This window comes from Cervus canadensis, chromosome 28, assembly GCF_019320065.1.
Source record: "Cervus canadensis isolate Bull #8, Minnesota chromosome 28, ASM1932006v1, whole genome shotgun sequence".
In the NCBI taxonomy this organism is placed as follows: domain Eukaryota; kingdom Metazoa; phylum Chordata; class Mammalia; order Artiodactyla; family Cervidae; genus Cervus; species Cervus canadensis.
In genome coordinates, this window is record NC_057413.1 from 23992557 (window position 1) to 24011048 (window position 18492).

The 18492-nt window shown below is 42.2% G+C and overlaps 1 protein-coding gene and 1 long non-coding RNA gene across 5 annotated transcripts in view; one reads left to right on the plus strand and one right to left on the minus strand.

The window, feature by feature from the left end:
• Nucleotides 1-18492, minus strand: part of CARMIL1 (capping protein regulator and myosin 1 linker 1) — a 304650-nt gene that overhangs the window by 216799 nt on the left and 69359 nt on the right. The window lies entirely within an intron of this gene.
• LOC122429844 overlaps nucleotides 1-18492 on the plus strand; it is a 158742-nt gene that overhangs the window by 23024 nt on the left and 117226 nt on the right. Inside the window, exon 2 of the long non-coding RNA XR_006266159.1 lies at nucleotides 7714-7849. This is a non-coding gene — a long non-coding RNA (uncharacterized LOC122429844). The remainder of the gene's footprint in view (nucleotides 1-7713; nucleotides 7850-18492) is intronic.

Consider the following 18492-nt stretch of genomic DNA (forward strand, 5'->3'; position numbering starts at 1 on the left):
AAGGGACAAAGTAGAATTTCTACTTTAAAGCAAGCCACTTCATCAAAAATGGGGGGCTGGGGGGGAGTGCCTTTTGTCTCTATTTTTTATAGAGAAATATATAAATGATTGCCATTTATATATATTTTATGTTCACTCCCTCATCATGTTTTCATCATCAACATGCTGTGCCAACTGTATTTGTAAAAATGTATCTTTTTATTTCTATTCTTAAAAATAGGGGTTCTCTCAACCCCAAGTGCTTCCTCTCACCTCAAACTATACTAAAGCAGGTCTTGGGGATACTTTTATAATCATGTAAAGCAGAAAGAGATGAAAGCCTTCTTCCTTCCTAAGCCTTTCCCTAAGTCACCTCAGCCCAGATCTCTCTCATCTTGAAGTCCCATTCCTCCTCCTCTCTCCATCCCTCTTGCATTTTGCCGATGAAAGAAACAAACCCTCCAATGCCTCAGCTCCTCCTACCATTCCTGCACTTAGGGAACAACCTTCTCTTGCTCTTCTGTTCCATCACATGTAAACTTTAGCGGGGCTCTCTAGGTCCTCCTCTATCAGAATCAGACACTTGTCCCAGTGCACCAGCCCACAAGGCTCAATGGGCCCACTCCAATGCAGTCAGAGGACTCACATTCCACACCCATTTGGACTCTAAAGCCTCCTCCTTCAGGATCTGCCCAACAACTCCACCCAGTCTGCAAGGGCCAGCATGGCTCAGGTCCAAACAACACTCTGGAAAGGTGCCTAGACACAATTCTCTATACCTGTGTATTTCGGTACTATTAGCTTATCAGTCTCTGCAATCAGGTGGGGCCAGTCTATAGTTTGAGGGGGAGAGCTGACAGAAATTTGAAAAATGATTTAAAGTGACTAAGTTAAAACTACAAAGGGCAGGAAAACACATAACCTCTTGAATCATCAAAACAGAGAGTTCTGGAAATGAAGGTACTAAAATAAACATTTTCACCACTTGTAAGTTCTTTGAACAGGCTTTCTCTCAACAATACATAAAAAGAAAGAAAAGTACGAAAGTTCCACATGGATAGACAATAGAGAGAGAAGTGCCCCCCCCCAAAGTCTCTACGGGGTTGCAGGTTCCTTGGTACCTTGAGCCATATATTTGATGTGGTTTAAGGCATGGGCCCACATTTGGCAACAATGATGCCCTGTCTAGACTGTGGCTCCCTGAAGGAAAGGTTTGTGCCTAAAGTATTTGCGAATTTCCAGTGACCAGTATTTCCAATGACCAGAATTTCCAATGTACCAGAGCCTGGTACAAAGAAAACACTCAATAAATGGTTGCTTAATAAAGAGAGGCTTGTTCTGAACCTTAGATCCTAGATTCAGGCAAAAAGAAACAAAACTATTAAGAAGTTTCAGGTTTATTTACAAATATTATTAAACATGAGGTTTAATCCAAACACTAGGAGAAAATTTTTTCAAGGTTTTAGTGGAATCCATTATCTAGAAATGTTGTGATTTACCTATTTTTAATTTTCCACTTACCTTCCCAATACAACAAAATCTCTTTTCTTTAAGGCAGAGTTAGCAGACTGCTTCAGAGAGTCAAATTTTGCCTTAGTATCTATTTTTGCAAATAAAGTTTTATTGCAAAAAGCTATATCCATCTATTCACCTGTTTATAGCATCTATTTACCTGTTTATTAGCTGTTTTCATCCTACAAAGGCAGAGTTGAGGACTGCCACAGAGAATTGACCTGCAAGCCTAAAACATTTGCTATCTGCCCTCTACAAGTTAGGGCATCATGTAATACTTACTATCCAATAAAATGTGACTCTTAAAACAGTTCCAAAACTCTACTGAGCTAAAGTTATTTACAAGTTAACCAAATGTGCTGTTTACCTCTGGCCACTATGGTTTTATTACATCCTCGAAATTGAAATCCACCAAATACATGCCTCAAAAAAATAGAAGCCTAATGATAAGGCAAATTTTTTCTTGCCCTCTAACTTATGCCATGATATACATAAAGCCTTTGAGAGCCCATGAAAAGCAGAAGAAATTCCAGAGGTAAGAAGAGGAAAGGAAAAACTACACAGAAAAGTTAAAAAGAAAGTCAAGGCTATGGACAAAGCACACACCACCTTCTTCTCTCCACAGATGGAGCAAATATGGTATTTAGGGGAAAGAGGTCTGATTAATGCTAAAGAAAAACAAACAACAAAAATGGTAGCAAGAACGAGGGAGTGTTTTGGTTGGATATGTTGGCTCATCCAGACTAAAAGGCTATCACAGAGACTGTCAGCCCTACACAAGGAACTCTCAATGAAGACAGTATGAAGAGACCAGAGGTGTTTTCACCCTGATCTCTACCCGTCACACCAGAAGGTTCCCTCCACCCAGCTTTCTGTAACTGCAAAGAGGCAAAGTCGGACCTCACCACCTGCCTACTCATCCTCAATGCAAACACCTTTCTTACCAGCTGGGAGGCCTCACCTTCCTCTGAAAGAACCTTGTTTATTCATACCATGTCCACCCTCATCCTTCTTTCATCCATTCAAATGCCACCCATCCTTCATGGTCCCATTCATAATCCCAACCAGCAAAGCTGTACCACTCAGAGAGGGATCCATTCATAAGACAATGGTACGAAGGGTACTCACGGAGTTGTGCAACATGGCGGCCCCAGCCCCAACTCCTCCATAAAGTCTCTCCCATCCACATCACAGCAGGTTAGCACTCCCTTCTCCCTTTCCTAAAACCACACATATGTCTCATGCCTCCACGGGACTCACATTACATGTTTCTTCCATACCTAAGTCAGTAGAGACAGTAACAACAAATAGCACTCAAGTGTGTTGGGTCTTGTGCCAAGTGCTCTGTAGGCATCACTGTATTCAACTCTCAAAACAATCCTATAAGTAGGCATTATCACCGTTTTCCAGTTTTACAAATGAGGTAGCTAAGACAAAAGAGTTAAATTTGCTGGAGGGCACCACATAAGCTGAGCCAGGATTCTGACAGGGGTCTGATTCCAAGGTCCTTAAATAATTCTCTAACTCTCACCTAATGGAGGTCCCCATTAGCCCCACTATAGAGCCACTGGTAATGGGGGCAGATGGGTGACTCACAAACCAGAAAATAATTATACCAAAGAAGTTCTTGCATGCTGCAAAGTTTTAGGCCCGACAACAGACTTCCCTACCTGGAGATCTGGCAAGGGACTGCGTATCCCCAGGGAATCTGACTTTGAAGGTCAGCGGGATTTGATTACAGAACTTTCACAGGACTGGAGGAAACAGACTCTTGGAGGGGACAAAAAAACCTTGTGCACACCAGAACCCAGGAGAAAGGAGTAGTGACCCCACAACAGACCATGCCAGACTTAACCTATGTGTGTTTGGGAGTCTCTGGTGGAGGCGAGGGTCAACAGTGGCTGCCGTGGAGTCAGGGGCACTGACTACAACAGTCCCGTGATGCACGACATGCTGCCGTAAGTTCTTTTGAAAGAGGTCACCATTACCACCATTACCCCTACCATAGTTTGGCCCAAGACCAAACAAGACCCAGTTTTCCCCACAACCAGTCCCTCCCATCAGGAGGCTTGTACAAGCCTCTTATCCTCATCTATTAGAGGGCAGACAGAATGAAAACCACAATCACAGAAAACTAACCAAACTGATCACATGGACCACAGCCTTGTCTAACTCACTGCAACTATAAGCCACACCATGTAGGGCCACCGAAGACAGACAGGTCATGGTGGAGAGTTCTGACAAAACGTGATCCACTGGAAAAGGGAATGGCAAATCACTTCAGCATTTTTACCTTAAGAACTCCATGTGTGTGTAGTCGCTCAGTCGTGTCTGACCCTTTGCGATGCTTTGGACTATAGTCTGATAGACTCCTTTGTCCATGGGACTCTCAAGGCAAGGTTGCCATATCCTTCTCCAGGGGATCTTCCTGACCCAGGAATTGAACCCGGGTCTCCCGTGTTTCCTGCATTGTAAGCAGATTCTTTACCCCCTGAGCCATTGGGGAAGCCCTAAGAATCCCATGAACAGTATGAAAAGGCAAAAAGACATGACAATGAAATATGAAGCCCCCAGGTCAGCAGGGTTCCAATACGCTACTGGAGAAGAGAAACAGCTCCAGAAAGAATGAAGAGTCTTGAGTCAAAGCAAAAATAATGCCCAGTTGTGGATGTGTCTGATGGTAAAAGTGAAGTCCAATGCTGTAAAGAACAGTATCGTGTAGGAACCTGGAATGTGAAGTTCATGAATCATGGTAAGTTGAAAGTGGTCAAACAGGAGATGGCAAGAGTGAACATCGACATTTTAAGAATCAGTGAACTACAAGGACAGGAATGGGCAAATATGACTCAGATGACCATTATATCTACTACTCTGGGCAAGAACCCCTTAGAAGAAATGGAGTAGCCTTCACAGTCAACAAAAGAATCCAAAATGCAGTACTTGGGTGCAATCTCAAAAACGACAGAATGATCTCTGTTCGTTTCCAAAGCAAACCATTCAATATCACAGTAATCCAAGTCTATGCCCCAACCACGAAAGCCAAAGAAGCTGAAGCTGAATGGCTCTATGAAGACCTATAAGACCTTCTAGAACTAACACCAAAAAAAAAAAAAAAAAAGATGTCCTTTTCATCATAGGAAACTGCAATGCAAAAGTAGGAAGGCAGAAGATACCTGGAGTAACAGGCAAGTTTGGCCCTGGAATACAAAATGAAGCAGGGCAAAGGCTAACAGAGTTTTGCCAAGACAATGCACTGGTCTTATCAAACACCCTCTTCCAACAACACACGAGACGACTCTACACATGGACATCACCAGATGGTCAATACTGAAATCAGATAATGACATATTCTTTGTAGCCGAAGATGGAGAAGCCCTATGCAGTCAGCAAAAATAAGACCAGGAGCTGACTGTGGCTCAGATCACGAACTCCTTATTGCAAAATTCAGACTTAAATTGAACAAAGTAGGGAAAACCACTAGATCATTCAGGTATGATCTAAATCAAATCCCTTACGATTATACAGTGGAAGTGACAAGTAGATTCAAGGGATTAGATCTGATAGAAAGACTGCCTAAAGAACTATGGACAGAGGTTCATAACATTGTACAGGAGGTAGTGATCAAGACCATCTCCAAGAAAAAGAAATACAAAAAGGCAAAACCGTTGTCTGAGGAGGCCTTACAAATAGCTGAGTAAAGAAGAGAAGTGAAAGATATAGGAGAAAAGGAAAACTATACCCATCTGAATGCAGAGTTCCAAAGAATAACAAGGAGAGATAAGAAAGCCTTCCTCAGTGATCAATGTAAAGAAATAGAAGAAAACAATAGAATAGGAAAAACTAGAGATCTCTTCAAAAAAATTAGAGATACCAAGGGAATATTTCATGCAAAAATAGGCACAATAAAGGACAGAAACAGTATGGACCTAACAGAAGCAGAAGATATTAAGAAGAGGTGGCAAGAATACACAAAAGAACTATACCAAAAAGATCTTCACAACCCAGATAACCATGATGGTGTGATCACTCACCTAAAGCCAGACATCCTGGAATGCAACATCAAGTGGGCCTTAGGAAGCATCACTATGAACAAAGCTAGTGGAGGTGATGGAATTCCAGCTGAGATTTTTCAAATCCTAAAAGATGATGCTGTGAAAGTGCTGCACTCAATATGCCAGCAAATTTAGAAAACTCAGTAGTGGCCACAGGGCTGGAAAAGGTCAGTTTTCATTACAATCCCAAAGAAGAGCAATGCTAAGAATGTTTAAACTACCACACAATTGTGCTCAATTCACATGCTAGTAAGTTAATCCTCCAAGCAAGGCTTCAACAGTATGTGAACCAAGACAGAGAAACCAGAGATCAAACTGCCAACATCCACCGCATCATAGAAAAAGCAAGGGAGCTGCAGAAAAACATGTTTCTGCTCCATTGACTACACTAAAACCTTTGACTGTGTGGATCACAACACTGTGGAAAATTCTTAAAGACATGGGAATATCAAACCACTTGACCTGCCTCCTGAGAAATCTGTATGCAGGTCAAGAAGCAACAGTCAGAACTGGACATGGAACAAAGACTGATTCCAAATCGGGAAAGGAGTACGTCAAAGCTGTATATTGTCACCCTGCTTATTTAACTTACATGCAGAGTACATCATGCAAAATGCCAGGCTAGATGAAGCACAAGCTAGAATCAAGATTGCCAGGAGAAATATCAATAACCTCAGATAAGCAGATGACACCACCCTAATGGCAGAAAGTGAAGAGGAATTAAAGAGTCTCTTGATGAAAGTGAAAGAGGAGAGTGAAAAGGCTGGCTTAAAACTCAACATTCAGAAAATTAAGACCATGGCATCCAGTCCCATCACTTCATGGCGAATCGATGGGAAACAGTGGAAACAGTGACAGACTTTCTTATCCTGGGCTACAAAATCACCGTGGATGGTGACTGCAGCCATGAAATTGAAAGATGCTTGCTCCTTGGAAGAAAAGCTATGACAGACCTAGACAGCATATTAAAAAGCAGAGACATTAATTTGCCAACAAAGGTCCATATAGTCAAAGTTACGGTTTTTCCAGTAGTCATGTACAGCTGTGAAAGCTGGACAATATAAAAGACTGAACACTGAAGAATTGAACTTTGAACTATGGTGCTGGAGAGGACTCTTGAGAGTCTCTTGGACAGCAAGGACATCAAATCAGTCAGTTAGTGATGCCTGCCCCAACAAATCAACCCTGAATATTCCTTGGTAGGACTGATGCTGAAGCTGAAGCTCCAATACTTGGGCCACCTGATGCAAAGAGCCAACTCACTGGAAAAGACCCTGATCCTGGGAAAGTTTGAAGGCAGGAGGAGAAGGGGATGACAGAGGATGAGATGGTTGGATGGCATCACTGACTCAATGAATGTAAGTTTGAGCAAACTCCAGGAGATAGTGAAGGACAGCCTGGTGTGCTGCAGTCCATGGGGTCACCAAGTGTCAGACAGGACTGAGCAACAACTCTCACCTAGAAAGTACTCAATGAAACCTGGTTCATGGACCAAAACTCTAGTTCAACCCTTAGCTAGTCCTTTAGTCTTTTCACTTCCTACCTGAGAAGAGCCCACAGCGTGGGAGACCTGTGAGACAGATGAATCTCCTAGTGCTCTTACATCCCTCAAAAATTAGGTGCCCACATGACTCCATGAGGATGGTACAAAATACTGAATATCCCTATTTTTCATTCCTGTGAGCAAGCACATCACACAGTTAACAATCATCTTCCATGTTTCTTTAGACTAGCCAGGCCATGCATGTCTTTATCTCTGATGACTGAGCTCATCATCAAACTACACACGGTCAAAAATAAACACAATTACAGGGGAGTAGGTCTGTTCCAGTCTACTCCATGGGTAACAAAATGACTCTGATGGGACCTTGGATGCTGAGGTCAAAAGGAACCCTGTCCTCTCCTTTACCTCCTCCCTCCTACCCCCAGTGAGATGAGGGATTAAGTACAACAGAGACACCCAGCTCCCCACTCTGACATGAAAATTCCACCGTTAGAAAAGCATTAAAAAGGTCCCCTCTTGAAGTGATTTCAAGTGTTTAATTATATGCATCATGTAATTATATGCATCCATACTTTATCGCTGTTTTCTAATGAGGTTGGCAAGGAGAGAGACACTCAGCATTCGATTCTTAATTTAATGGGCTTGTTTCTCTGCTTACTGTAACAGCTTGCTGACAGAGCACTGGAGAGAGAGTCTGCTAAGTTTTAAAAGAGGTGGCCAGGGTAAAACAGCTCCCTGTGGACGCTGCCCATCTGGAAAAGGCCCGAGACCGGAAACACTGTTGGGAAGACGGGCATCCAAGGTGAGCCACATCCTTCAGAGACGGATGAAACTCTGACTGTGACCTTCCCATGTTCTAATAAGATTCTGAGTTTGAAAAACGAGGGGTGAGTGGGAGGGGGAGCCACAGCTGCTTAAGCTAAAGGCACCTTTCAGTTTCCTTGCAAAAGTTTCCCAGCCGAGTGGAAGAATCAACACCCGCCGCACAAAGCGCGTCCTTGAGAGGCAGCAGCGCCCCAGGGTGGGGGTCCCAGCCAAAGAAAGTCCTTCCAGTGAAAGAAGTTACTATGAACCTAAGGCCCAGCCCCCTGTAAAGGCGGGAAGTCAGCGGCTCATGTGGGAATGTGCCCCTCCCAGTGTAGCAAGTGAGGAAGCAGTGAGAGGTGGCAGATGGGACGGGGTGAGGGTGGGGGTGAAGCTGCCCCTAGACAGCTGTGGGGTTAACAACTCCTGTGGAAATGGGAGTGTTAAGCATTCGAATACCCGAGAAGCAGCTGTGGTAATTTCTGAAACAACTTGGGGGTGGGGGAGGTCAAAATACAGCATGATATTCACTGTTAGGTAGATGGCAAGAATGATCCATGGGTTTACACTAAAACTAAAACCCAAGGCTCTAAGCCCTGCTCTACTGGCATCTAAGCCTGGGGCCCGGCTTTTGGGTAAAACTGGTTGTCATGAGTTCCCCTACCTGAGACTTGCAAGAAGAGTTCTCCAGAACAGGGTCCAAGACATACCCACCCAATAGTTAAATCCAGCCTTTCCCGAAGGCCCTGTATGGACACCAGACTTAGGCATTGGAGCCCAAGAAGCTGCTCCTAAAAATTCAGATAAACTATGTTACTTGAATTCCTCCACTGTAGCAAAAATAGAAAGAACGTATAATCCTTGTAAGGATTTTTAAAATTCAGCCAAAATAACTAGCAAATAGGACCATATGAAATTTTTCTTGTTAAAATGGCAAAAAAAAAAACTAAAACCCTCCTAAAAGAACACTTTATTATAATCCCTTACTATAATCCAGTAGCTGTACCATCCCATGTAACATATTGGTCCATACAACATATTTTGGCTGATTAAAAATTTGGGTCAAGAAATGGGTGTCTGGGACAAAAGACAGTGATATACATATGTGAAATAAGGTTGTAGACATTGCAGAAGTCTCCTTAATTCCACACCTACATATTTTGACCATTTCTGAAGGGTAGGCAGAGGACTTAAAAGTAAAACTACAGAATTCACACACTTCAGTGGGAAGATTCACAGATTATCAGACTGTTCTCATGTTCCTGGTTCTGCCACGTCATTTTGCGTCAAGTATTCTGTGAGATTATCAAGTCTTGTCTGTTTCGCCTCCACAAACAGACAGCCCACTTTGGTTTCATTGGAAAACCTTGATCTGTATGCGGCTGGTGCTTATTAGGAGATGTTAGCTGTCTGCTCAAGGATCTCAAAGAGTGATGTACTGAGCTCATTAAACGCAAACAGTCTTATAATTCTGTCTCAACCTTCTCTCTGCAGCCGCCTACTTTTTCTAGGGCAGGGTAATGGAAATGACTTCAAGAAATGGGGAAAGTGTGATTTAAGTAACTCAACTGAGCTTATTTCCCTTGGGGAAAGGACAGCTAGCTGACTAGGCTCAGAAATTAATTAAGTGGCGTCTGACCCCTATTAGTTATTTAAAGTTAGCAATAACTTTACTAACAAAGGGAAGGTGTTCCAGTCGGCTCGAATGAACATCAGGACTCTGTGCTTTCAGCATACTGAATGATTGAACTTCCTGAATTTCCCTCCCAGCTGTACTCAGAATTTTCTTTAATGTTCGGCTGACACAGAAAAGTCAGAATCAGAAAAAAAAAAAAAGTCAGAATCAAGTATGTGAAAGGTGGTTTGGGGGTGTCTGCGGATAATGAAGGAAAGTGTCAATTGTTTGGGAGCCAAGTGTTCACACGTGGGCACCTGTCTCAAAAAAATGAATTACTTTCTTGCTGCCTTAACTCCTCCCTCTCCAACCTTTCTATTCTGACATTTTTTAAACTGAAGCATTGTTGTCTTATAGTATTATGTTAGTTTCAGGTGCACAACACAGTAATTCAACGTTTTTATAGATTATACTCCACATATAATTATAAAATACTGATTATATTCTCTGAGATGGACATTACATACCTGTAACTTATTTAAACCAAGTAGTTTGTACCTCTTCCCCCATCGTGCCCCTCCTGCCAGCCCTCTCCCCTCTGTAACCACTAGTTTGTACCCATGAGTCTGCTTTAATTGATTTCTTTTTCAGATTTTGCATGTAAGTGAAAACACAGTATTTGTCTTTCTCTGACGTACTTAGTATGATCATCTCTATGTCCATCTATACTGCTGCAAATTTCATCTGCAAATCTATATTGCTGCATTATTTCATTCTTTTTTATAGCCGAGTAATACTGCATTGTGTAGACATACTCTATCTTCTTTATCCATTCATCTGTCGATGGGCACTTAGGTTGCTTCCATATATTGGCAATTGTCAGTAATGCTGCCGTGAACATTGGGGTGCATGTAACTTTCCAAATAAGTGTTTCTGCTTTCTCCTAATATTCTTAACTCATATAGGGCCAGGTAACAGGAAGCACCCACACAGCCACACCACAAAGAGCTCCCAGTCCTACAGGCACTAGTGGGAGACAGTGTGCTCCCCTAGGAGGCGTTCTCCAGCCGCATTACATCCCCTTTTTGCTCCCCAGCCAGTGCCTGCCTCCAAACTGCTCCCCAAACCACCAGACCTTCATCTGGCCCAGAAGCTTCCAACCCCAACCTACCCTACAGGGTTGCTGTACAAACAACATTGTATTTTTTCAACCACAATATATTTATATAAAGTATCCCTAGAGTAATATTTACTTCCCTGGCGGCTCTGATGGTAAAGCGTCTGCCTACAATGCGGGAGAGCCGGGTTCAATCCCTGGGTCGGGAAGATTCCCTGGAGAAGGAAATGGCAACCCACTCCAGTACTCTTACCTGGAAAATCCCATGGACGGAGGAGCCAGGCAGGCAACAATCCATGAGGCCGGGAAGAGTTGGACATGACTGAGTGACTTCAGTTCAGTTTTAGAGCAATATTTATTTTTTTTCCATTCCTAGAACTAAAAGAAACAGCCCCCAAAGAAAAACTGAAACCAAAAGTTTACTTCCATCATGGATTCTCTTTTCACCCAGAAAGCAAAGGCTCTCCACCACTAGACCACACCCCCCATATCAAAACAGTGACACAGGCTTCCGGAATGTACAAAAACCCACTTTTGCACAGTAGCAGCCAACATGTGCAAATACTTTCATTGCAAAATTGAAGAGTGTAGCTCACCGAATACATGTTGGAATGCTAATGTGAGTAATTACACAGGTGGTTATGCAAACACTGAACTCAGGCTTCAATTTGGCAGAAGGATAAACACTTCCAGGATAGTTTGCAAGGTTCAATTAGCTAGATTGGCTGGTTAATTTCCTTTATATCTGCAAGAGCTCCCCCAAAGTCAATCATTTTCCAACAGAAAAGTCACTGCTAGAAACTTGTTCTACGTAGGCAAGCAAAGTATACACTTGTACTAAACTGACTCAACATTTTTAAATGAGCATCTTTATCAGGAGCTGACCTGCACAGATATGATTATTCCTTTGTGTCCTACAACTTAAACAAACCTTTACTCTTGAAAACATGCATCTGAAGAATATCCACTATCTCATATGTGCAGGCACTATTCTGTAAGATGCTAGGGATACAGCAATGCACAAAATAGGCAAAAATCCCTGCCTTCAGGAGGCTCATGTTCTACCAGGGCGAAAAGAATACAGTCACATAAATAAGACATAGGACATGTTAGATGGTGATCAAAGTGGGACGGAGAAAAAGTAAGGAGAATGGGGTGGGGTTGGGTGTTATAATTTCAACATCAGGGAGACTACAGGGAAAAGGTAGCGTTGCTCAGAGACCTAAGGAAGGTTGAGGGAAGGAGCCAAGCCAGGTGTAATTCTAGGGGAAAAAAAAGCTTTCCAGGCAGAGAGGGAACAGCGAGTTCAAAGACCCTGAGGAGTATGCTTGGAGGGTTCAATGAGCAAAAATCTACATTTGGCTAACTGTTACATAATTCTGTTTTTTTGGTGTTTGTTTTTTTTTTTTTTAAACTGTATGCCACATAGAGATTTCAAAAGACTTCACTGCCTCCAGTTTTGGAGTTTTCTCTGAAATGTATATAGCCTCTGACACGACTGTGATTCATAGACACGTATGTGCTGTGTTTCCCTGCATCCCCAGGTACACTGCCAGCTTCTAGTCTGCAGTGAGTTAAATCCCAGGGGCTCTGGGAGTATGTTTAGCGTCACAGCAACCAAAGCCAGTACAGCACTCAGAGATGCTGCGGTCAAAGATGCCTTTACATGAACTGAAGGAATGGTGTACAGGAATCTCTACCTTTATCCCCTAAAGTCACCACCATCCTCCTTGTGTGTGCTCTGGTGTCAAGGTAGTGGGAGGTCAGCAAAAAGTCTCCAAAAATGGAGGCAAGCTCAAAACAGAGCTGGAGGGAGAAAAAATAACAGATCTCCATACTTCCAAAATAATAGTGTGATCCAATTTTCTTTCTTAAAAATTACAAATTTTTTGAAAAAAAAAGAAAAAAGCCTAAGAACTCTAATTTTGGATACTAAGGAAAGAAAAGGAGAACTGTGTATGTGAAAGAACAGAATGTGAATCCCCAGAGAAGAGTCAAGGGTGGATGAGAGGAGCCAGGACTAAGGGTCAGGCACACACGGATGCCCTCCGTGGTCCACCAGTCAGGCAGCCGCGTCAGGGGCTGAGGGTGGGAGGCTGGGAGAAAGCTGGCTATGATCATGAAAGGGGACATCAAGGGATCCTTGGAAGGAAGTTCAGTATCTTGACTGTGATGGTCACATGAATTGTCACACATGATAAACTGCACAGAACTAAACACACACACAAGTGTATGTAAACGCTTGGAAATCTAAATAAGATTGCTGATTGTATCAATGTTAATTTCTTCATTGTGAAACTATAACACTGTTATGCAACATGTTATCACTGGAAGAAATGGATGAAAGGAATACAGGGTCTCATTTCTTACAACTGCATATGAACCTACAATTATCTCAAATAAGTGGTTTAAAAAAAAAAAAATCTCATCACCTTAAAAAAAAAAGTGGCTGGCATGTTATAAAAACTCTCTAAGCGGCATATTGGGCAAGTTATCTGTCATCTATAAACGGGAACTGCAAGTTCCTACTTCTCGATTTAGATTCCAAAAGAAATACTCAACACCATCCTTGAACCCTGTGTGAGGGTTCATTCCATGCAGCTTATCACCACCACCATCTCTGGAACCCAGCCCTCTAAAACCTCACCAGTAACCAAGGGAAATACAGGCACCCTTTACATAACAAAACTTACGGACAGGAATCCATTTACCACACTATTTGAAGAACAGGTTTTTTATTTCTGAATAATAAATACATACACACTAATATAAATAAGCTCTCTGAACTCCCTGGCAGTCTGTTGGTTAAGACTCCATGCTTCACTGCAGGGGGCCTGGGTTCAATTCTTGATCGGGAACTAAGATCCCACAAGTCGTGAGGTGCAGCCAAACCAAAAAGAAAAAACAGAATGAAATCAGAGAGCTCTCTAAAAAGAGAGAAAAATATATTTTCATGGACTAGGTTAGCATTGTCCAAACTGTTCCCTAACCAAGGAACACTAGTCCTCTCCCTCCAGGGACTAATAATGCTATATACTACTGCTACTACTAATGATAATAATTATAAATTTTCTTTTTTTATATTTTTTTTAATAAATTTTCATAATCAAGTAAATTTGGGAAATACTATACACATTTTCCCCTGTGAGAGCTCCAGCTGGGGGAGGGGACTCCCCTTCATCTATCTCATCATTTTCCAAATTTACTTGTTCACAAAACCATTTTATTATACCTGCTGGCATCCTGAGAGATACTTCTGAGTTCTAGAATTATAAAAATCATTCATTATCAGTCAGCTACTCACTACCCCGTTTCTTTACCCAATATGTACTTCAGAAGACAAATGGGTGGTTTTTCTACAGCTAAGGGCAGTAGTTTTAACTGCATGCAATTGGCTATCAATAAACGTTTGCTAAATTAGACTCAATGCAGGAACAATTTCCAGGATGACAACTCTAGGCATGGAAGAAGTAGCAATTCCTATTTTTGTTTTAAGTCTCAGTTGAGAAAAGTGCTCCTTTCTAGAAGTTTCTGAAAGTTTCCCAGAAACTTGTCTCTTCCTGAGTGGCAACTAAAACAGCAGTTTACAATACAGTATCAGCATAAGGAATAAGGTCATGACTAAAAAAATCTGTACTCTAAACTCTAGCACCTGAAATTCCATTAGCAGCATATAGGGCCTTTCATACCGAAAATAAAGAAAAGGCTTTAACTGTGATTATTTCTGTGTGAGAGAATGAGTTAAATTTGTCATTTCGTGAAGGCGACTTCAGCTGAAATGAATTTCAAATGTCAGAGATTAGGCTTGGATGAGGGCAAGACAAAGGTGAAAACCCTGAATCCTAGAGAGGGACAGAAGGAGAGAGAGAAAAGGAGGCAGAAATCATCAAATATGAGCTTCATTTAATTCACAGGTCCCTCAGGGCCAGGGACAGTGCTTTACAATTACGCATGTCCATTTATAGAAATAACCCATATTCAACTTGGAGAATCATAAACCAACTGGAAAATTAAAGGAATTAATCACAGTAGTTTTTTTTTTTTTTAGTAGTTTTTAAAAGAATGAAATTTATCAGAAAAATGAATATGAAACAAACATTACAGTTCCTTAAAAAGTACACAGAGCCCTTCAGGAATACATACTTGGAAATTAGCTCAATTATACACATTTCTAGGTAAAGGTTTGGAAAGGCAGAATTTATCATGAACTCCTCACTCCTGGATAAATGTCTCAATCACCAAAGGATAATAAAGTGAACTCACTGAGCATTCCACTCCAAGGCACACTCATGCATTTTAAAAACATTCCCAACATGTCTGAAAACCAAATGGGTTTCAGATAAAACCTCAATTTAACCAAGAGACCCTGGCTTCCCAAGAATTTCTGGTCTTCAAGGCTGCCGTGTAGAACTGAGCAATGGTTTAGACGTCCCATTGCAGTGAATGATCCCGTTGCAGGAATACGACTGTCAGGCACATCGACTTCTCAATATGAAGAGGCCAGGTCTAATCATAACACTTCAGATGAACTAAGATGTCAACAGACAGGTGTCCATCTGGCCCTCCACCCTGCTTTCTCTGCGGTTCTCCCCTCCCTGCAGCATCACACAAACACCCCTTTCCCCTTGGCTACAATTATTTGAGCAACTTTTGCCTTGGCTGTCTGTCTCTTCTTCTTGACCAAGAAAATAAGATGGCAAAAAAATTAAGTATTTTGGTTAAAAATTTTAAAAATCTCTTCTAGTAATTGAGCCGGAACTGACAAACAACAGAGAAGCATCTATGGTTTTAGCAGAGGTCCCAGTGAGCTCTTTCCAGAACTCAGGGCCCCCACAGACTAAACAAATGAGAGAGAAGAAAGTCAATAGAAAATTTCCAAATCTGCCTGCTGAATAACTGAAACCTCTAATGGTCAATGAAAGTTTTCTTACAAGGAGCTCAGGTATCATTTATACTCTCATGTCTCGCTGTAAGATGTTGCTTTCCCCCGATTTCAAAGGGAGAGAAGTGGTCTCTTTCCCTCCTTCTTTCCCTCCCCTCTGCTTAAACGCAGGAAACAGTGATTTTCCTAAATTCCTTTTAACACTATGGAAGGAGGGAAAGCCTAGGTACTCTATCCCTAATCCAATGTTCTTTCAATACAATTTTAAATGCTGTGCAGTTTTCAAAATAATGTAAAGGGGAGGACAATGACCTAGGACCACACTGTGTCACTCTGCTCCCCCACCCCTCAGGGAGGCTGACTGATGGCTTATCTGGGGGCCCTCAATTGTACACTGATGCACCCCCAAAGTGACAGGCGCTGCCTCACTGCGGCCAAAGTGCTCCCATGTAGCCTTAGAGCTGCCTGAGCTCATTTAGGTCAATAAAGCTGGGTTCAAAAACAAGTTAAACTTTTTTCACTTTAAGGAAAAAAAGTGCTTTTGTTTTTGTAGAAGGCTAAACCATTCAACCAGACTTGCCCAAACCTTCCATTTACGCAGTGGGAAATGCGGTAACAATTGGCCCAAATACCCCTAAGGGAAGAGCCAGGCTCAGGGCTTCAGAAATGAGCAAAAGCCTCCAGGAGGGCTTCTGTTCCCCCTCTGTGCACATCAGGGCACTCACGGAAAACGATTCCCACTTCGCTTTCTCTACTCACAGTCAAGGGAAGGCAATCCTGGCATCGGGGGTGGGGGTGGGGAGAAATTAGTATGCCACTGGAGCTCTAAGCCTGCTGGATCAACAGAGCACCTCCTCACCAATTCCAAACACAAACCCACATGCCCAAAATGCTGGAAGGAGCCAAGAGGCTGTGTGCCCGCCCCCAGGTCTCACTCGGTTGAGCACCTTCATGTTTATCTCTGAGCCCTGGGCCAGCCTAATGGCCGATGCTTCTGCCTTCCTGGGGCCAGCGGCAAACCTGCCAGGAGGTCCTCCTGGCTGGACAAGAGCTTCAGTGAGCTAAGGGAAGCCAGCAATCCGAGAAGTGCATGTACGAGAAAGCGGCCTGCCCTGCCACGTGGTTTGGAAACACCAGCTCATTAAAGGCTTCCAGCAGCAGGTCTGAAAGAGGTCAGCAAAGTATCAGTGAGTCCAAGTCCTTCCGGCTTCCCTTTCTGGTCAGTGTGGGACAGTTATGGCCTCGACAGCATTCACAGGCTTCTGCCCAGCGGGATGGAGTCTTCCCTCTGTGGCACCCAGGAAGCCCAATGCCCACTGTGGCAGAAAAGGACAAGCCATGATCTCAGTGATCAGTGCACACCCAGCAGAGAACAAACCAAACTCTGCACGATTATACATCCACAGTGAGCTTCCCGAACTGGGTAAAGCAATCAGTATTCTTGGTCACAATGACCATATCATAAAACTGCCATCCTAAGACATTTCTCAGCACAATGTCAGTATACATGAATCGCATGTGACTCACACATGATTGCTGTTCAGATCATTGGACCCTCCTTGTGTCGTATTTCTTAAACTGCTTATATACTAAGCTTCATTGTTTTGCCATACATTTCCTGGCATTATTTCTCAGAAATGAGTGGTACACATTGTCACTATTTGCTACGGGACCAGCCTTAAACAATTTATGGCTTCTCATTTAAGCAGCTAGAGACTACCCATACCCACCACAGAGATACATCACTTCCTTATAACGACGACTCTGAATGACCCAGCTATCACTGAGGCATATAAATTGGCTCTGTATGTCCCAACTTTACACAGCCTTTGATATGCTTTACAGATAATGTAATATTCAACAGGTAACACACTATCTGATAAATTTCCTAACTTTTATTTCTTTTTATTTCTGGCAAATACCCCCCAAAACCAGAAAAATATTTTTCTACATGTCACATTAAAGTAATACCTCTCCTATCTTCATATTGCCTCTTTGTTTCTGCCTAATCTAAACAGAAATGAAAGTATGAGGCAACTATAATGCCTCACCCAGAAGTGAAATTCGTCTTTTACTTCATGGAAGAAAACTCACAACCAACATAACACTGTCTACTGATGTTTTTAAGGCAATAGCCAAGACACAACATAAGTTGTGTTCATAATTTAGTTCAGAAATGGTTGGCCCATGCATTGAATTAGCGACATTTTCTTTTAAACCAACACTAATTTTTGTTAATAAAAAGGTGTTAAGTGATGTCAGGCACTGTTGGTACCCTTGTATGAGAAAACCGGTGAACAAGACAAGTTGGTCCAAGACAGGAGGTTAAAAGCTTACAACCAGCTCAACTTAACTAAAAAGGTTCATCCTGCCCTGGCATAAATGATACAGTATGTGATTTCAAACTCTGAGATGATCACACCTAGAAATCTGAAGCATTCATAATGTACCAAAAGACGATGAGCCCACCACACCACATCAGTCCATCCCTAGGGAGTAAAAGTTGAAATTCTTGTGCCTTTCATTTCACTTACCTGCTACTTGTTAGAAAGGGACTTCAGCTTTAGAAAGTAGTTAGAACTTATTAACCACATAATCACAGGGTGTTTACCCTGAGCTGGGAAACTTATCCCTACCCAAGATAGACCATAAATCACAGCTTCTCAAAGATTATTAAAGATTAAGTAATTAGAATAATAAACCATAAATATCTATGTGCTTTCAGATTGTTGTTTTGTGACACACATCTGTGACCTTGAAATTTCAAGTGCTTCCTCAACCGAAAAACAAACAAACAAACAAACAAACCCTGACAACGACAGCCCCAAGCAGGAAATCCCAATTATCCAATTTCATTTATTTCAGAGGTGACCCATCCTGGGGAAAATTTATCTAACAATTGACGTCCCTCAACCTTTCAGGGGCTGTATTACACAAAAATAATACAAAAGCTTCTAAGCCTCAGAACACAGCCTCCTGATAGATAATCCCACTAAAACTCTCAAGTAAGGCATAAACTCACCTGCA